This window comes from Bubalus kerabau, chromosome 22, assembly GCF_029407905.1.
Source record: "Bubalus kerabau isolate K-KA32 ecotype Philippines breed swamp buffalo chromosome 22, PCC_UOA_SB_1v2, whole genome shotgun sequence".
NCBI classification, from domain to species: domain Eukaryota; kingdom Metazoa; phylum Chordata; class Mammalia; order Artiodactyla; family Bovidae; genus Bubalus; species Bubalus kerabau.
The window spans coordinates 23,871,100-23,892,862 of record NC_073645.1 but is presented as its reverse complement, the minus strand read 5'-3'; the positions used below and the strand labels follow the sequence as shown (position 1 = coordinate 23,892,862).

Here is a 21,763-nt window from a genome sequence, read left to right as displayed (position 1 = left end):
TTAGTAAACAAGCTTTTCATTGGGAAGAAAACCGATCAACTTATGAGCCCAGAGTCCAGGACTGTGACTTTCCATCCTATTTCTAAGAGGGTCCCATCATGTGCTCTTCAATAAATGCTGTAGTTTCTTCATGTCTCTTTTCCTTCATCTCTAGCTACACAGAACTGAGGTTTCTGTCCTACTGCCCAAAGGAAGTGGCTATCTGCATAAACTGAATAAGGAAAGAAAAGTACACAATGTCCTGTGAATATGTTTTATTCATGAGCAACAGTATGAAAGCAGAGTACAGTGATGAAAGAACTATTGGTCACAGAGGGTATTTTTTCCCCAGCCACACCCACATACTGACAACGATCTCAGCCACTTGCATTTTCTCTGATTACAAAGAGGTAACAGAAAAAATTCTGGCTGCACCAGAGTCCCACTTCACATAAAGTGGACATTTTTGGAGGCAAGATTCATGAGTACCAAGACTAAGGGGTAGTCACAAGGACAAAGGTCTCTACCAGCTCCAAAATCCTAGAATTTTAAATTGTTTGAGAGTAGGCATGCTCAGCTGAACAGGAGAACTACTTCTCTTTTCAGTGTTAGTGTCAAAATTTTGGCATTGCCTTGTCTGTCTGAGGTTGAATTTGATACTTTATCTTAATCTGGGATTAAGTCAGTTGAACTCGCAGACTAAGAAATATCAGATCAGATCAAATCAGATCAGTTGCTCAGTCGTGTCTGACTCTTTGCGACCCCATGAACTGCAGCACACCATGCCTTCCTGTCCATCACCAACTCCCAAAGTTCACTGAGACTCACGTCCTATAGGATTAGAAAATTTTATTAGCTTTGTTGGATGAATCCAAAAGGTAGGAAGATATCCCTTTTACTGGCATCCGAAAAAGGTTGACCAACACCTTTTCCTTTTATTGAATCACTTGCTAAGTTGCCAGACTGAGGGGAAAGGAGTTATGGATGTACAAGCTAAGGATAATTGAAGGTAAGCCCTTCAGTAGTAGACCAGGAACAGGGCTGTGAAGGGTCTGGTGTCTTTTTCTTCCCAAACAGAGGGTAGAGTGGAATGAATATATGGGACAGTGACAGAGAAGTGCATGTCTCAGAAAATGGAGAGAACTACCGACAGAAGAAGCAGAGACAACTCCTGTTGATTCCTGCCTGAAGCCATCATTCTGCCCTCTGGCTTCTGCATTCTGGCACCACTGAATGTTAGCCCCTATGCCTGACTGGAGAGACTCACCATTCTCCTTATCCCACGCACCATTCTTATAAAGACCCTGATTGAATATATGTTGTGAAGAGGTCCACTTTCTTCATACAAGTCTAGTAACTGCAGGAAGTATTACATTCACCCACCTTGAAGTTTGGAAACATTACTGTAGGTCTTGTGTGCTGGTCCTCCATCACCAAGTGAGATGAGTGAATTCCTGTGTGTTTCCTCCTGATTTTTGTGGCAACTAACTCACTGCAACAATAGTTTTTTCTGTGAAATGTTCAAAGAAGATAAAAACATTACACTTGATTTTGCAAATGTCTTCATGAAAAGAATCTTTTTTTTTTTTTCTTGGAATCTGCAGAAGGCTAGATGCAAAGGGAATTTCCTTCATGAAGGAAAAGCTAAAGATTCTCACTATGATAGGCAAGTACTTACCTCTTACCTTCCTTCATGAAAGATTATCATTTCCCATTCCAATTCTTTGTAAGGTAAACCTGTTCATAGATTTTGGCTTCAAACTAAGCTTCCACTGATATGTCCAAGTCATCAGTGTAGCTGAGTTGACAGCAATGAGTCTATGGGTGTGGATATCTTTAGTATCTGCTGTATCTCTTTTCCAACCTAAAATCTGGGAAGGTTGCATATTAGTCTTTTTAATACAAAGGATTTACAAGCCAATATGGAATATTCTCACCTAAGTTTAAGACTAGAGACCCCTTTAAGAAAATTAGATATACCAAGGGAATATTTCATGCAAAGATGGGCTCAATACAGGACAGAAATGGTATGGACTTAACAGAAGCAGAAGATATAAAGAAGAGGTGGGAAGAATACACAGAAGAACTATACAAAAAAGATCTTCATGACCCAGATACCCATGATATGTGATCACTCACCTAGAGCCAGATCCTGACATGTGAAGTCAAGTGGGCCTTAGGAAGCATCACTACAAACAAAACTAGTGGAGGTGATGGAATTCCAGTTGAGCTATCTCAAATCCTGAAAGATGAAGCTGTGAAAGTGCTGCACTCAATATGCCAGAAAATTTGGAAAACTCAGCACTGGACAAGGACTGGAAAATGTCAGTTTTCATTCCAATCCCAAAGAAAGGCAATGCCAAAGAATGCTCAAACTACTGCACAATTGCACTCATCTCACATGCTAGTAAAGAAATGCTCAAAATTCTCCAAGCCAGGCTTCAACAGTACGTAAACTGTGAACTTCCAGATGTTCAACCTGGATTTAGAAAAGGCAGAAGAACCAGAGATCAAATTGCCAACATCTATTGGATCATCAAAAAAGCAAAAGAGTTCCAGAAAAACATCTACTTCCGCTTTATTGACTACGTCAAAGCCTTTGACTGTGTGGATCACAACAAACTGGAAAATTCTTAAAGTGACGGGGATAACAGACCACCTGATTTTCCTCCTGAGAAATATGTATGCAGATCAAGAAGCAACAGTTAGAACTGGACATGGAACAACGGGTTGGTTGCAAATTGGGAAAGGAGTATGTCAAGGCTGTATATTGCCACTCTGCTTATTTAATTTATAGGCAGAGTACATCATGTGAAGTGCCAGGCTGGATGAGGCAAGCTGGAATCAAGATTGCCATGTGAAGTATCAATAACTTCAGATACGCAGACAACACCACCCTAATGGCAGAAAGCAGATAAGAACTAAAGAGCCTCCTGATGAAAGTGAAAGAGGAGAGTGAAAAAGTTGGCTTAAAACTCAACATTCAAAAAACTAAGATCATGGCATCTGGTCCCATCAGTTCAGTTCAGTTCAGTCACTCCATCATGTCCAACTCTTTGTGACCCCATGAACTACAGCACACCAGGCCTCCCTGTCCATCACCAACTTCCAGAGTTTACCCAAACTCATGTCCATTGAGTCGGTGATGCCATCCAACCATCTCATCCTCTGTAGTCCCCTTCTCCTCCTACCCTCAATCTTTCCCAGCATCAGGGTCTTTTCCAGTGAGTCAGCTCTTTGCAACAGGTGGCCAAAGTATTGGAGTTTCAGCTTCAACAACAGTCCTTCCAATGAACACCTAGGACTGATCTCCTTTAGAATGGACTAGTTGGATCTCCTTGCTGTCCAAAAGACTCTCAAGAGTCTTCTCCAAAACCACAGTTCAAAAGCATCAATTCTTTGGCACTCAGCTTTCTTTATAGTCCAACTCTCACATCCATACATGACTACTGGAAAAACCATAGCCTTGACTTTGTTGATGGCTACTCCATTTCCTAGCCATCATGGTCAACAAAAGAGTCTGAAATGCAGTACTTGGATGCAATCTCAAAAATGACAGAATGATCTCTGTTCATTTCCAAGGCAAACCATTCAATATCACAGTATTCCAAGTCTATGCCCCAACCAGTAATGCTGAAGAGGCTGAAGTTGAATGGTTCTATGAAGACCTACAAGACCTTTTGGAACTAACACCCAAAAAAGATGTCCTTTTCATTATAGGGGACTGGAGTGCAAAAGTAGGAAGTCAAGAAACACCTGGAGTAACAGGCAAATTTGGCCTTGGAATACGGAATGAAGCAGGGCAAAGGCTAATAGAGTTTTGCCAAGAAAATGCACTGGTCATAGCAAACACCCTCTTCCAACAACACAAGAGAAGACTCTACACATGGACATTACCACATAGTCAACACCGAAATCAGATTGATTATATTCTTTGCAGCCAAAGATGGAGAAGCTCTATACAGTCAGCAAAAACAAGACCAGGAGCTGACTGTGGCTCAGATCATGAACTCCTTATTACCAAATTCAGACTGAAATTGAAGAAAGTAGGGAAAACCACTAGACCATTCAGGTATGACATAAATCAAATCCCTTATGATTATATAGTGAAAGTGAGAAATAGATTTTAGGGACTAGATCTGATGGATAGAGTGCCTGATGAACTATGCACTGAGGTTCGTGACATTGTACAGGAGACAGGGATCAAGACCATCCCCATGGAAAAGAAATGCAAAAAAGCAAAATGGCTGTCTGGGGAGGCCTTACAAATAGCTGTGAAAAGAAGAGAGGCAAAAAGCAAAGGAGAAAAGGAAAGATATAAACATCTGAATGCAGAGTTCCAAAGAATATCAAGAAGAGATAAGAAAGCCTTCCTCAGCGATCAGTGCAAAGAAATAGAGGAAAACAACAGAATGGGAAAGACTAGAGATCTCTTCAAGAAAATTAGAGATACCAAGGGAACATTTCATGCAAAGATAGGCTCAATAAAGGACAGAAATGGTATGGACCTAACAGAAGCAGAAGATATTAAGAAGAGATGGCAAGAATACACAGAAGAACTGTACAAAAAAGATTTTCACGACCAAGATAATCACAATGGTGTGATCACTCACCTAGAGCCAGACATCCTGGAATGTGAAGTCAAGTGGGCCTTAGAAAGCATCACTACAAGCAAAGCTAGTAGAGGTGATCGAATTCCAGTGGAGCTATTTCAAATCCTGAAAGATGATGCTGTGAAAGTGCTGCACTCAATATACCAGCAAATTTGGAAAACTCAGCAGTGGCCACAGGACTGGAAAAGGTCAGTTTTCATTCCAATCTCAAAGAAAGGCAATGCCAAAGAATGCTCAAACTACCACACAATTGCACTCATCTCACACGCTAGTAAAGGAATGCTCAAAATTCTCCAAGCCAGGCTTCAGCAATACATGAACCGTGAACTTCCAGATGTTCAAGCTGGTTTTAGAAAAGGCAGAGGAACCAGAGATCAAATTGCCAACATCCGCAGGGTCATGGAAAAAGCAAGAGAGTTCCAGAAAAACATCTATTTCTGCTTTATTGACTGTGCCAAAGCCTTTGACTATGTGTATCACAATAAACTGTGGAAAATTCTGAAAGAGATGGGAATACCAGACCACCTGACCTGCCTCTTGAGAAACCTATATGCAGGTCAGGAAGCAACAGTTAGAAGTGGACATGGAACAACAGACTGGTTCCAAATAGGAAAAGGAGTACATCAAGGCTGTATATTGTTACCCTGCTTATTTAACTTATATGCGGAGTACATCATGAGAAATGCTGGGCTGGAAGAAGCACAAGCTGGAATCAAGATTGTTGGGAGAAATATTAATAATCTCAGATATGCAGATGACAACACCCTTATGGCAGAAAGTGAAGAGGAACTCAAAAGCCTCTTGATGAAAGTGAAAGAGGAGAGTAAAAAAATTGGCTTAAAGCTCAACATTCAGAAGACGAAGATCATGGCATTCGGTCCCATCACTTCATGGGAAATAGATGGGGAAACAGTGGAAACAGTGTCAGACTTTATTTTGGGGGGCTCCAAAATTACTGCACATGGTGACTGCAGCCATGAAATTAAAAGATGCTTATTCCTTGGAAGAAAACTTATGACCAACCTAGATAGCATATTCAAAAGCAGAGACATCACTTTGCCAACAAAGGTCCGTCTAGTCAAGGCTATGGTTTTTCCAGTGGTCATGTAATGGATGTGAGAGTTGGACTGTGAAGAAGGCTGAGCTCCGAAGAATTGATGCTTCTGAAGTGTGGTGTTGGAGAAGACTCTTGAGAGTCCCTTGGACTGCAAGGAGATCCAACCAGTCCATTCTGAAGGAGATCAGCCCTGGGATTTCTTTGGAAGGAATGATGCTAAAGCTGAAACTCCAGTACTTTGGCCACCTCATGCGAAGAGTTGACTTATTAGAAAAGACTCTGATGCTGGGAGGGATTGGGGACAGGAGGAGAAGGGGACGACAGAGGATGAGATGGCTGGATGGCATCACTGACTCGATGGACTTGAGTCTGAGTGAACTCCGGGAGTTGGTGATGGACAGAGAGGCCTGGTGTGCTGCGATTCATGGGTCACAAAGAGTCGGACACAACTAAGCGACTGGACTGGACTGAACTGACTTTGTTGACAAAGTAATGTCTCGGCTTTTTAATATGCTGTCTAGGTTGGTCATAACTTTCCTTCCAAGGAGTAAGCGTCTTTTAATTTCATTGCTACAATCACCATCTGCAGTGATATTGGAGCCCCCCAAAATAGTCAGCCACTGTTTCCACTGTTTCCCCGTCTATTTGCCATGAAGTGACGGGACTGGATGCCGTGATCTTGGTTTTCTGAATGTTGAGTTTTAAGCCAACTTTTTCACTCTCCTCTTTCACTTTCATCAAGAGGCTCTTTATTTCTTCTTCACTTTCTGCCATAAGGGTGGTGTCCTCTGCATATCTGAGGTTATTGATATTTCTCCCAGCAATCTTGATTCCAGCTTGTGCTTCCTCCAGCCCAGCGTTTCTCATGATGTACTCTGCTGCTAAGTCGCTTCAGTCGTGTCCAACTCTGTGCGACCCCTGAGATGGCAGCCCACCAGGCTCCCTTGTCCCTGGGATTCTCTAGGCAAGAATAGTGGAGTGGGTTACCATTTCCTTCTCCAATGCATGAAAAGTGAAAAGTGGAAGGAGAGTCACTTGGTCGTGTCTGACTCTGAGCGACCCCATAGACTGCAGCCTACCAGGCTCTTCTGTCCATGGGATTTTCCAGGCAAGAGTACTGGAGTGGGGTGCCATTGCCTTCTCTGTGATGTACTCTACATATTTTCACCCTGCTTATTTAACTTATATGATGTACTCTACATATAAGTTAAATAAGCAGGGTGACAATATACAGCCTTACGTACTCCTTTTCCTATTTGGAACCAGTTTAGTTCTAACTGTTGCTTCCTGACCTGAATATAGGTTTCTCAAGAGGCAGGTCAGGTGGTCTGGTATTCCCATCTCTTTCAGAATTTTCCACAGTTTATTGTGATACACATAGTCAAAGGCTTTGGCATAGTCAATAAAGCAGAAATAGATGTTTTTCTGGAACTCTCTTGCTTTTTTGATGATCCAGCAGATATTGGCAATTTGATTTCTTGTTCCTCTGCCTTTTCTAAAACCAGCTTGACCATCTGGAAGTTCACGGTTCATGTATTGCTGAAGCCTGGCTTGGAGAATTTTGAGCATTAATTTACTAACATGTGAGATGAGTGCAATTGTGCAGTGGTTTGAGCATTCTTTGGCTTTGCCTTTCTTTGGGATTGGAATGAAAACGGACTTTTTCCAGTCCTGTGGCCACTGCTGAGATTTCCAAATTTGCTGGCATTTTGAGTGCAGCACTTTCACAGCATCATCTTTCAGGATTTGAAATAGCTCAACTGGAATTCCATCACTTCCACTAGCTTTGTTCGTGTGATTTTCCTAGGGCCCACTCAAGTTCACATGTCAGGATCTGGCTCTAGGTGAGTGATCACACCATCATGATTATCTGGGTCATGAAGATCTTTTTTGTACAGTTCTTCTGTGTATTCTTGCCACCTCTTCTTAATATCGTCTGCTCTTGTAGGTCCATACCATTTCTGTCCTTTATCGAGCCCATCTTTGCATGAAATGTTCCCTTGGTATCTCTAATTTTCTTGAAGAGATCTCTAGTCTTTCCCATTCTGTTGTTTTCCTCTATTTCTTTGCATTGATTGCTGAGGAAGGCTTTCTTATCTCTCCTTGCTATTCTTTGGAACTCTACATTCAAATGGGTATATCTTTCCTTTTCTCCTTTGCTTTTTGCCTCTCTTCTTTTCACAGCTATTTGTAAGGCCTTCTCAGACAGCCATTTTGCATTTTTGCATTTATTTTTCTTGGGGATGGTCTTGATCCCTGTCTCCTGTAAATGTCATGAACCTCCACCTGTAGTTCATCAGGCACTCTGTCTATCAGACCTAGTCCCTTAAATCTATTTCTCACTTCCACTGTATAATCATAAGGGATTTGATTAAGTCATACATGAATGGTCTAATGGTTTTCCCTACTGTCTTTAATTTAAGTCTGAATTTGGCAATAAGGAGTTAATGATCCAAGCCACAGTCAGCTCCTGGTCTTGTTTTTGCTGACTGTGTAGAGCTTCTCCATCTGTGGCTGCAAAGAATATAATCAATCTGATTTCAGTGTTGACCATCTGGTGATGTCCATGTGTAGAGTCTTCTCTTGTGTTGTTGGAAGAGGGTGTTTGCTATGACCAGCGCGTTCTCTTGGCAAACTCTATTAGCCTTTGCCCTGCTTCATTCCATACTCCAAGGCCAAATTTGCCTGTTATTCCAGGTGCTTCTTGACTTCCTACTTTTGCATTCCAGTCCCCTATAATGAAAAGGACATCTTTTTTGGGTGTTAGTTCTAAAAGGTCTTGTAGGTCCTTATAGAGCCATTCAGCTTCAGCTTGGTCCCATCACTTCATGGCAAATAGATGGGGAAACAATGGAAACAGTGACAGACTTTATTTTGGGGGGCTCCAAAATCACTGCACATGGTGACTATAGTCATGAAATTAAAAGCCGCTTGCCCCCTGGAAGAAAAGCTATGACCAACCTAGACAGCGTATTAAAAAGCAGAAACATTACTTTGCCAACAAAGGTCTGTCTAGTCAAAGCTCTGGTTTTTCCAGTAGTCATATATGGATGTGAGAGTTGGATTATAAAGAAAGCTGAACAATTGATGCTTTGGAGGACTCTTGAGTGTCTCTTGGACTGCAAGGAGGTCAAACCAGTCAATCCTAAAGGAAATCAGTCCTAAGTATTCATTGGAAGGATTGATGCTGAAGCTGAAGCTCCAATACTTTGGCTACCTGATGTGAAGAACTGACTTCTTAGAAAAGACCCTAATGCTGGGAAAGATTGAATGCAGGAGGAGAAGGGGACGACAGAGGATGAGATGGTTGGATGGCATCACTGACTCAGTGGACATGAGTTTGGGTAAACTCCAGTAGTTTGTGATGGACAGGGAAGCCTGGCGTGCTGTGGTTCATGGGGTCGCAAAGAGTTGGACGCGACTGAGCGACTGAACTGAACTGAAGTTTATGAAACTTTCTGTTTTCATCTGTATAGATAATGTCCTTAAGTGAGTGCCTTCCCTGTGGCTCACATGGTAAAGAATCTGCCTGCAATGTGGGAGACCAAGGTTCAGTCCCTGAGTTGGGAAGATCCACTGCAGAAGGAATGGCAATCCACTCCAGGACTCGTGCCAAGAGAATTCCATGGACAGAGGAGCCTCATGGGCTACAGTTCATGGGGCTGCATAAAGTTGGACACTACTGAACAACTACACTTTCACTTAAGTGGGTATATATTAAAAGTTATGAAAATTTCTTCATATAGGTTTGTTAGTTAATAGCTAGTATATGTTTCTCACAAAATCCTGTAACAAAATCAAACTGTCAGTTTCAGTATGAGGTGGGAACTCAGGTTGGAAGAGAAAGAGGAAGACATTCTATAGAGAGTATAAAAGCCACTAGCTTCCAAGTCCTAAATTGCTTCAACCTCATTTCTCCATTGCTATACCAAAAAAATATGCCAACATTTTTCATTCTGCTGATGGGTACAGTGATAATGAACTAATGTTGGCAAGATCTTTTGAAAGGGGCATATAGAGTTTATTAAGGAAGCAGGAAACAAGACTAGAGAGTCTTTTTGGCCAGATTTTATAAGGTTACATAATATGTTTATTTGCACCAAAGGAATTGGGCAACTGACTTTGAAAAAGATTTTTTAAATTAATTAATTAAATTAAAAAATAAATGTTTATAAAGGATTTTTTTTTAAGTCTTCCTGTTACTTGGATAATAGCCCCAAATCAGTCTGATTTGGTAATTAGTTAAAATGTTTCAAAAGTCAAGCATTTGAAAGAAAGGAAGCCAAATGATTTAGCCCCTACTCTTTTGTTTTAATCTTTCATTCAGCAACAGTGACTGAATTTACAATGTATGTCAGTAATCTTCCAGGCTGGGTGGGAGACAGAAAGATGTCTAAGATAGAACTACCTCCCACAAATGAATTTATAATTTAGTAGAAGAGGTAAGGCATACGTATACAGATATCTACAACAATATAAGACAGTATAATGCTGGCTGTAAGGAAAATGCAAAGTACTTCCCTTGGGTGATTGGGACATTTTGTGTGGAGTTGGCCTTGGAGCTGGTCATGAAAAGGACAAGATCTTCCAGAGTGAAAACATGGTCAAACTATTTCCTCTGGGAAGGCTCTGCTGACTGTCTCTACCCACTCCCCTTCCTTTCCCTGCCCCAGATGGAGGAACATTTGTGTGCTGCTTCTGCCTTACTGTGTACTGTAATTTATACAGACTTTCATCATAACAATTATATTCTAAATCCTATTTGCAAGTTTTGTCCCTCCAGGGAAGTATAAAAAATCTTTTAGAACAGGAGCTATGTCTTTTCATATATTTTTCCTAATATTTAGCTGGGCCTCTGGCATAGTGTACTTACTCAACAAATGTTGAAGTACATTACAGGATATATTCAGGTATCAGTGTGTACTATAATTTAGCTGAAATCAAAGTTTAATGAAGGAGAGCAGTGGGAATTAAAGCTACAAGAGTACGTTGGAAAGTAGGTCTGAAACTATCAAGTGTTGGTGAGTAAATGGAACAGTGGAAACACTTCTGTGCTGCTAGTGAGACTGTAAATTGGTACAACCATTTGGGGGGAAAATGTATTAATATCTAATAAAGTCAACAGACTGGTTCCAAATTGGGAAAATAGTACATCAAGGCTGTATATTGTCACCCTGCTTATTTAACTTATATGCAGAGTACATCATGAGAAACGCTGGGCTGGAAGAAGCACAAGCTGGAGTCAGATTGCCAGGAGAAATATCAATAACCTCAGATATGCAGATGACACCACCCTTATGGCAGAAAGCGAAGAGGAACTAAAGAGCCTCCTGATGAAAATGAAAGAGGAAAGTGAAAAAGTTGGCTTAAAACTCAACATTCGAAAAACTAAGATCATGGCATCTGGTCCCATCACTTCATGGCAAATAGATGGGGAAACAATGGAAACAGTGTCAGACTTTATTTTGGGGGGCTCCAAAATCACTGCAGATGGTGACTGTAGTCATGAAACTAAAAGACGCTTACTCCTTGGAAGAAAAGCTATGACCAACCTAGATAGCATATTCAAAAGCAGAGACATTATTTTGCCAACAAAGGTCCATCTAGTCAAAACTATGGTTTTTCCAGTGGTCATGTATAGATGTGAGAGTTGGACTATAAAGAAAACTGAATGCGAAAGAATTAATGCTTTTGAACTGTAGTGTTGGAGAAGATTCTTGAGAGTCCCTTGGACTGCAAGGAGATCAAACCAGTCAATCCTAAGGGAAATCAGTCCTAAATATTCATTGGAAGCTGAAGCTCCAATACTTTGGCTACCTGATGCGAAGAACTGACTCCTTGGAAAAGATCCTGATGCTGGGAAAGATTGAAGGCAGGAGGAGAAGGGGATGACAGAGGATGAGATGGTTGGATGGCATCACTGACTTGATGGACATGAGTTTGAGCAAGCTCTGGAAGTTGGTGATGGACAAGGAAGCCTGGGGTGCTGTAGTCTGGGGTCACAAAGAGTTGGACACAGCTGAGCAACTGAACTGAACTGAATAAAGTCAAAGATGCTGGTGACCCAATCTTGTGGGTCACAAGAGTAAATTCTAGAGTAAATTTCAATTTTAGAGTAAATCTTGCTCATGTTTACAAGGAGACAGATGTAGAATATTAATAGCAAAAAGTTGGTAACAAGCTCAATGTCCATCAGCATGAGAATGGATGAGTAAATATAGATTTATCAATGATGAATAGCTATAACGTTACATCTATGTTGCATGTATTATATTAATATTAGTCACTTGTTTAGTCACTCAGTTGTGTCTGACTCTTTGCAACCCCATAGCCCACCAGGTTCCTCTGTCAATAGGATTTCCTAGGCAAGAATCCTGGAGTGGGTTGCCGTTTCCTTCTCCAGGGGGTCTTCCCGAACCATGGGTAGAACCCATGTCTCCTGAATTGGCAGGTGGATTCTTTACCACTGAGCCGTCAGGAAATATTAGTCATATATAATAAATAACGACTACAGATATATCAACATGGGTGAAGAGCATACTGGTGCTTCACCTGTTGACACTCACAACAGCCTGAGAAGACAGCCTCCTGGAGTTGCAGTTCAGAATGTTTTATGGAACACTGGCACTATACCCACTCTTCCAGGTGTCTAGCTTTCATAGATAATAACTTCTGCAGGTTTTGGCTTCTCAGCCTCCATCATCATGTGAAACAATTCCTTATAATAAACCTATCCATTTGTTCATCAGTCAATAGATGGTGAGATGGGTTAGGTAAAAGTCCCTTTGGTTCTTTTCTCTGAAGAACCCATACTAATATATCTATTAAATAAAATGGGTTTTTTATTTTCTTGTTAATTTGCTCACATTTCAAAAACTCTACCATTCAGTTTCCTTATTTGAAATTAGGGCTAGAAACTTATGTCTCATCAGACTGTTGTGAGTATCAACAGGCAAAGCACCAGCATAGTACTGGGCATGTAAGCACTCAAAGTTAGTTCCTTTGATTGTGACCCTAGATGGAAGAATATTGCTTGGCCAATTGATCGTGAAGTCAGCCTGCAAAACTGTGGGTGGGAGCTTGAGGGGTGGCTGAGTGGGATTGCTAGGGTCAAACCAGCTTACTTCAGTATACCCCAGAGTAAATCTAAGTGAAGTGAGAGTCACTCTGTCGTGTCCAACTCTTTGTGACCCCATGGACTGTATAGTTCTCCAGACTGTATAATTCTCCAGGCCAGAATACTGGAATGAATAGCCTTTCCCATCTCCAGGGGATCTTCTCATCCCAGGAATTGAACCCAGGTCTCCTGCATTGCAGGCAGATTCTTTACCAGCTGAGCCACAAGGGGACCCCAAGAATACTGGAGTGGGTAGGCTATCCATCCTCCAGTGGATCTTCCTGACCCAGGAATTGAACTGGGGTCTCCTGCATTGCAGGTGGATTTTTACCAACTGAGCTATCATGGAAGCCCCTAGTAAATCTAAAGTCCAAGATAAGTTCAGTATTTTCTCCCTGCCAAAAAAAAAAAAAAAGAAAAAAGTGGGTTGTGTCTCTCTTATCATCAAAGATGTCATGCTCATCACATAATTTTTATTGTGCTTTTATTTTACTAACCTTAGAAGAAATAGGTACTAGCTTCCAGGTAGAGAATGAGGCCCAGTGATTCACCATCATTCCCACATACAAATGGAAAAACCGAGATTCAAGAATTGTGTGTTTACCCAAAAGAATATGGCTGGTTAGCCCCTAAGTTCAAATCTCTCTCCAGGCATGTAGGCAGCTAGTGAGGGTGGGTTCTCTGAAGAGTTATAAGCCAAATACAGTGAGGGTGCACAATAAAGAGAAGACTTTGGTCTCCCTTTAAGCTAAGGATAAACAGAGGCTAAACTTATGGAAAATATGTGGAAATCCATCCAACAAGGAATATACATATTTATGATTCAAATTCCTTCAAGTCTTTGCTCAAATTTTACTTTCTTGATAAGACCTACACTGATCATTTTATTATTAATAAATACTGCAGCCTTCCCCCCTGCCAATTACTACTGATTGCTGCTGCACTTTCTTTAAATTGAAGTATAGTTGATCTACAGTGTTGTGTTAGTTTGAGGTATACAGCAAAGTGGTTCATATTTATATGTGTTCTCCAAATTCTTTTCCATTATAGATTATTACAAGATATTGAATATAGTCCCCTGCATTATATAGTAGGTCCTTGTTGTTAATCTATTTTCTGTATAGTGGTATGTATCTATTAATCCCATTCTCCTAATTTATCCCTCTCCTCCTTTCTCCTTTGGTTACCATAAGTTTGTTTTCTATGTCTGAGTCTAATTTGTTTTAAAAATAAGTTCATTCATATCATTTGTTTAGATTCCACATATAAGTTATATCATATATTTGAATTACTTTGTTTTTTTTTTTAATTTTATTTTATTTTTAATCTTTACATAATTGTATTAGTTTTTTTCAAATATCAAAATGAATCCGCCACAGGTATACATGTGTTCCCCATCCTGAACCCTCCTCCCTCCTCCCTCCCCATTCCATCCCTCTGGGTCGTCCCAGTGCACCAGCCCCAAGCATCCAGTGCATCAAACCTGGACTGGCAACTCATTTCATACATGATATTTTACATGTTTCAATGCCATTCTCCCAAATCTTCCCACCCTCTCCCTCTCCCACAGAGTCCATAAGACTGTTCTATACATCAGTGTCTCTTTTGCTGTCTCGTACACAGGGTTATTGTTACCATCTTTCTAAATTCCATATATATGCGTTAGTATACTGTAGTGTGATAATCTCTGGGTCTAATTCATATTGCTGCAAATGGCAGGTTTTAATTCTTTTTTATGGCTGAGTAATATTCCATTGTATATACATACCACATTTTCTTTGTCCTATTCATCTGTCAATGAACACTTACATTGCTTCCATGTTTTAACTATTGTAAATAGTGTTGCTATGAACATTGGGGTGCAGGTATTTGTTTGAATCAGTTTTTGTTTTTTCCAGATATATGCCCACAAGTAGAATTTCTGGATCATATAGTAACTCTATTTTTAGTTTTTTTAAGGACCCTCCATACTGTTCTCCATAGTGACTATACCAGTTTACATTCCTACCAACAGTGTAGGAGGGTTCCATTTTCTCCATACTCTCTCCTCCTGTTGCAATTTCTACCTTACCTATATAATAACTAATATATACTCTATGGATTTAGGTTTATTTTTATTATCTCTCCTTACATACACACAGATATACATACAAGCACACAAATGTAAATTCTATAAGTACAAGGGTATTCTGTTTTGTTCACTGACGTGTCCTGAGTGCTTAAGCAGTATGAGGTACTCCATGAATCTATGTGGGATAAATAGGTTCTGAGAGACTACAGGAAAGTTTCCAGATAAGGAAGACATTTTGAATACATGCATTTTCTCCCTCCCTAAACCCTAGTAAAGTAATAGTAAAGGAGGTATATCAAGCTGGTTTTAGAAAAGGCAGAGGAACCAGAGATCAAATAGCCAACATCCGCTGGATCATGGAAAAAGCAAGAGAGTTCCAGAAAAATATCTATTTCTGTTTTATTGACTATGCCAAAGTCTTTGTGTGGATCACAATAAACTGTGGAAAATTCTGAAAGAGATGGTCATACCAGACCACCTGACCTACCTCTTGAGAAACCTATATGCAGGTCAGGAAGCAACAGTTAGAACTGGACATGGAACAACAGACTGGTTCCAAATAGGAAAAGGAGTACAGCAAGGCTGTATATTGTCACCCTGCTTATTTAACTTATATGCAGAGTACATCATGAGATACGCTGGACTGGAAGAAGCACAAGCTGGAATCAAGATTGCCAGGAGAAATATCAATAACCTCAGATATGCAGATGACACCACCCTTATGGCAGAAAGTGAAGAAGAACTAAAGAGCCTCTTGATGAAAGTGAAAGAGGAGAGTGAAAAAGTTGGCTTCAAGCTCAACATTCGAAAAACTAAGATCATGGCATCTGGTCCCATCAGTTCATGGGAAATAGATGGGGAAACAGTGGCTGACTTTATTTTTGGGGGCTCCAAAATCACTGCACATGGTGACTGCAGCAATGAAATTAAAAGATGCTTACTCCTCGGAAAGTTATGACCAACCTAGACAGCATATTAAAAATCAGAGACATTACTTTGCCAACAAAGGTCCGTCTAGTCAATGCTATGGTTTTTCCAGTGGTCATGTATGGGTGTGAGAGTTGGACTATAAAGAAAGCTGAGTGCCAAAGAATTGATGCTTTTGAACTGAGGTGTTGCAGAAGATTCTTGAGAGTCCCTTGGACTGCAAGGAGATCCAACCAGTCCATCCTAAAGGAGATCAGTCCTGGGTGTTCATTGGAGGGAGTGATGTTGAAGCGGAAACTCCAATACTTGGCCACCTGTTGCGAAGAGCTGACTCATTTGAAAAGACCCTGATGCTGGGAAAGATTGAGGGCAGGAGGAGAAGGGGACGACAGAGGTTGAGATGGTTGGATGGCATCACCAACTCGATGGACATGGGTTTGGGTGGACTCTGGGAGTTGGTGATGGACAGGGAGGCCTGGCATGCTGCGGTTCATGGGGTCACAAAGGGTTGGACACAACTGAGCGACTGAACTGAACTGAATCTCACAAGGACATGAAGAACGGGAGACAAGACCACAATAAGAGTTCAGAAGCTGGAAAACAGATGAAAAAATGATCACTGTCTTAGAAGAACCTGGAAAGCTAAAGCTTAAGCTAGTAGTGGGGGAGAACCAAGAAGCATTGTGATTTACACTCAAGAAGCCACTAAGGTTCAAGATTTGGTGGTACCTCAACTCAACATATAACACTGGAGGTTTATTCATTGGACAGGGTAAAATCAAGGGTTTCTTGATAGGGAAACACCAGATTCAGTTAAAGAAAGAGTTGTTATATCAATCCGGGTCCATTTAGGAGACAGAAACCACACAATATTATACAAAATATTCCCATGCTCAGTAGAATATTTACATCCTCTTTCAGCTTCTAAATGCTGGCAGCCAAGCTGAACTATTCAGGCAGGAAATTGAGGGGCTTCTTTGCAGAGGCTGATAGCCTAAAAGGAAAAACCTACGATATTGAGGATGACTCAAAGAAAGAATCCAGTCAGAAACACAGAGATCTGCTTATGTCCAGTGGAAATCAAATGTGTCCAACACATGCTCAGAGCCTCTGATTGGCTCTTTGGTGCCCTACTCTTGTATGTAGACAGAGAACTAAGGATCATCAGTTATCTGTGGAAATATATCTGCCCAAACAAAAAACAGGAAAAAGAAAAAACTTGGAGGACAAGAGACTATGCAAAGAGAAGGAAAATATTCCCTCACATTATCATTAATATTTTTAAAGGGATAAATGAAAATATTGCATCCATAGAACAAGATAAGAGGCAATAAAAAGGAAAAGTCCAAAAGAACTTTTAGAAATTAAAGTATAAGATCTTAAAAAAATGCATTAGAAGTTTGTAGGGTGAAGTTGAAGAAACCTCCTAGAAAATCAAGCAAAAGAAAAAGACATGGAAAATAAAAGAGAATGATTTTTTTTTTTCTACTAAAGGATCAATTCTGGAGACTCTAGAGTGAGAGAATAAAGAGTGGATGAGGAGGAAATAATCAATCAAAAAATTTATCAGAATTGAATGACAAGGATTTCTAGATTGAAGAATCCACCAAAGTCCTTGATGTTGAATGAAAATGGATCCAGAACAAGGCACAGCATCATGAAATTTTGGAAAACTAAGGACAAAGAGACTATCTTAAGAACACTCTTTTTCATGAGATTAATACAGAGAATGGGTTTCTTCAGAAAAAGAAGAAACCAAGAAAAAGGGTCACACAGGATACAGGAGCAGGGAATCCAACCTAGAAAAAAAGAAAAGGGAATCTCTACGATGATGCCAAAGAGAATTCCCAGAGCAAGAGCTCTGCAGCAGCCTAAAGAGTAACCAGTCTAGGTTGGAGCAGATGAAAGGGCTCCAGGGGAGATTTCTTCAAGATGAAACTGAGAGAATACCTAACATGACCAAATTTATTGAGAAGAGATGTAGACAATTAATGGGGAGTTTGGGTTGAATTGATGATTAAGTACGTAGAAAACTAAATGAAAAAAAAAAATGTCATCGTGAGGGCCAGAGAAAACAAAAGGTTGTGCAAGAGATAAATCATGGGTTTATCTCATGGCTTATATGTTAGCAATATTTACATAGTCATAGTAATATAAACACTGAATATTGTTTTAACCAAATATCAGAACACAGCCATTTGGAGAGGACAGGGAAGGTGAAGCCTGCTCAGCCCATGAGAATGTGGTGGTGATAATGATAACGAAGGTGGGCGTCTCATCTTTCATGGAGGGACGTCCATAAATAACGTATGTGAAATCTATATACCAACAGATAGCCACATAAGTGTGTCATTTAGAGATAGAGAAGTAAAGGCCAAAAGAGTCAGCTAAAAAGAGTTGAAAATGGGGACTTTCCTGGCAGTCCACTGGGGATGAGGGTTCAATCCCTGGTTAGGGAGCTAAGATCCAACCTGCTTTGCAGCCAAAAAACCAAAACATAAAAAAAAAAAAAACAAAAACAAAAACAAAAACAAACCCAGAAGCAATATTGATAAATTCAATAAAGAAGAGTTGAAAATAGTTAACTTCTGTGGAACAGAAAATGGTGAAGAGAGGTGGATGGCATACTGCTATTTTCAAAACAAGACCTATAAAACTATTTGACTCTTGTGTACATGTATAACTTAGGCCTAACATAAAAACAAAATTCAAAGAAACTACAAAAGACTTTTCAAGTGAACAGAGCCCATTGCAACATTCCCCACCCCTTCAATCTATTATCAAATCCTGTCTTATCTCATAAATTGCCAGCCTCTCCCCAGTACCTCCACCACCTCAACAAACCAAAGTTCTGACAGAGGAAAGGGAAACTGGTTGAGTCTGGGATCTGCCCTTCTGGGATCTTGTTAGGAACCGTGGGTCACCTTTAGTCCATTATCAGTAGATAACTTCTCCGGGGACAGTTTAAAGCCTTTCCACTGATGTTACAAATCTCAAAGAGACTCAGATAATCTCTCCTAATGTATTTCCTCTTCCTTACATTTCACTGAATATCTTGATTCTGAAACCCTTGATTCTAAATGCACCTTCTACTCCTTCTTCCTTTAGATTCTCCTTCTTTAGAGACAGGGATGGCCTCAGGGTACATCTGCTTTTAGCAGAGACCGACACTTGCCAAGTTGTTAGCGCTTGGTTAACAGGCTGTTTCTGTTACATTTCATCTTACTGTGTTGCCCTCACAAGGGATAAAAGGCAGAAACCCTATTAGCTTTGGTTATTTTTGCGGAGAACATTACCGTTAAGCTACCAAATTCTAGAATATTTTTTCTTTCCCTTTCACTGGCTGTCTACTGGCTCTGGTTCTAAGGCTGGCCCATGATATAAACAAGAGAACTTTTTGGAGGACACAGTTAAGTGACCCTGGTAGGTCAGGTGAGCTTATCTGTTCATTGCATGGTACTCAAGGGAGAAGAATCTCTCATTTTAGATTAGTTCAAAACATTTCGCACTGTCCTTGGCTCTGACCTAGACAACCCTCTTATCTGTGACAGAGCAGGCATGCTTATCCTATTTTTGATTAAGCAAAGCTGGAAGAGATATTTAATATCATAGAAGAATGAATTGGGGATTCAAAAAACTCAATAGTATGCCAAGTTAAGATTAACAAAAGATGAAATTTACCATGCTTATATTCAAAATATTAATTTTACAAACAGCATGTGGAAGATTTTGCTTAACAATGCAGGTGGGAAAAAAAAGGCTATGAGTCTAATTAATTGCAAGGTTAGCAAGTTGACAGCAAAAAGTGGGTGGGGATTGGGCAGTGACTTCCAAAAACGTAACTTTTCTTTCTGCCTCCCTGAGAACATAGGCAAGATTGTTTATGCTATATTAATCAGTCTGCTAATAATTGTTTAGTGAGGCTCTGCTAAAATTGATTGTGATGATGGTTACACAATCCTGTGAATATACTAAACACCATTGAACTATACACTTTAAATAGCTGAATTTTTTGGTATGTGAATTATATCTCAATAGAGCTGTTATAAAAAAAATAGAGGACTCTGAAGAGGGTTTGTTTATATGGGCTTTATAGAATAAACCCACATAACCTATCATTAGGGCTTCCCTGGTAGCTCAGTGGTAAAGAATCTGCCTGCCAATTCAGGAGACACAGGTTAGATCCCTGAGTTGAGAACATCCTCTGGAGAAGGGCACAGTAACCCACTCCAGTATTTTTGCCTAGAGAATCCCATGGATTCTCTACTAGAGGAGCCAATTGGCTACAGTCCATTGGGTTGCAAAGAGCTAGACACGACTGAGTGACTAAACAACAACCTATCAATAACCTGTAAGATAGTACCCTATTCAGTTCAGTTCAGTTGCTCAGTCGTGTCTGACTCTGTGACAGGAGAGTGAAAAAGTTGGCTTAAAACTCAACATTCAGAAAACTAAGATCATGGCATCCGGTCCCATCACTTCATGGCAAATAGATGGGGAAACAATGGAAACAGTGACAGACTTTATTTTGGGGGGCTCCAAAATCACTGCAGATGGTGACTGCAGCCATGAAACTAAAAGGCACTTGCTCCTTGGAAGAAAAGTTATGACCAACCTAGACAGCATATTAAAAAGCAGAGACATTACTTTGCCAACAAAGGTCCGTCTAGTCAAAAGTAACCTATTACATGTTAACATAAACAGATAACATAACAAATTTTTATGGAAAAATAACAACCAACTTAAAGGTTAGTTGCCGGGGTCCAGCCCCAGCTGATCCAGGGTATTCGAAGGAGAGATGGCGTAGGCGAGGGTCAGGAAACAACTGCTTAATTAAATGTTAATTAAGGATATAAAGAGTAATAGAATGAGGATAGCTCAGTAGGAAAATTCAGTGGAGAAAAGAGGCTGAGTAGCTTGGTTTACGCAGGAGACCAATAAAACTTCAAGACAAGAAGTTTGCACCACTTACGTAGGCCGCAGGCATCCTTCCGTTCTCCCGAAGGAGAGGAGACACTGAGGCCTCCCCAGTCGGATCTTAGAAGCCCAGGCATAATTAGCAAGCATGGCGGGTTCCGCACTCCAGATGGAGACTCAGCCAGAATTTGGGAGAGAGAGCGACATGGGGAGACCAAGTTTCAGTGAACAAGGCCCACACTTTATTTTCCAAAGTAGTTTTTATACCTTAAGTTATGCATAGAGGATAATGGGGGAAGGGGTGGAGTCATGCAAAGACAGCAGTTCCTGGTCCTAATCGAAGCCAGGCTTTCAAACTTATCATATGCAAAAGTTCAGGTGAATTACATCATCTTCTGGCCAGGAGGCCTGTTAACATTTTAAGAAACTTATTTTTCTCTAAAGGTGTTTATTCCAAAGTCAGGCACCAGCCTCCAAAAAAGCATTGGACAAAGCTGCATTCCTATAGGGCAAAGGTGAGGTGGGCTCAATCAGGAAAAGAATTAACTGCCTTATGATCCAGCAATCCCACTGCTGGGCATACACACTGAGGAAACCAGAAGGGAAAGAGACACGAGTACCCCAATGTTCATCGCAGCACTGTTTATAATAGCCAGGACATGGAAGCAACCTAGATGTCCATCAGCAGATGAATGGATAAGAAAGCTGTGGTACATATACACAATGGAGTATTACTCAGCCATTAAAAAGAATACATTTGAATCAGTTCTAATGAGGTGGATGAAACTGGAGCCTATTATACAGAGTGAAGTAAGCCAGAAAGAAAAACACCAATACAGTATACTAACGCATATATATGGAATTTAGAAAGATGGTAACAATAACCCTGTGTACGAGACAGCAAAAGAGACACTGATGTATAGAACAGTCTTATGGACTCTGTGGGAGAGGGAGAGGGTGGGAAGATTTGGGAGAATGGCATTGAAACATGTAAAATATCATGTATGAAATGAGTTGCCAGTCCAGGTTTGATGCACTGGATGCTTGGGGCTGGTGCACTGGGACGACCCAGAGGGATGGAA

At 40.5% G+C, this 21,763-nt stretch overlaps 1 long non-coding RNA gene across 1 annotated transcript; it reads right to left on the bottom strand.

The window, feature by feature from the left end:
- Nucleotides 1-239: 239 nt before the first annotated feature.
- Nucleotides 240-20,962, bottom strand: LOC129636560 (uncharacterized). Its single transcript, XR_008707001.1, has 3 exons — nt 20,737-20,962; nt 1,363-1,489; nt 240-810 (listed from the first exon to the last, which is right to left on the bottom strand). It is a non-coding gene; the product is annotated as an uncharacterized LOC129636560 (long non-coding RNA).
- Nucleotides 20,963-21,763: the final 801 nt, after the last annotated feature.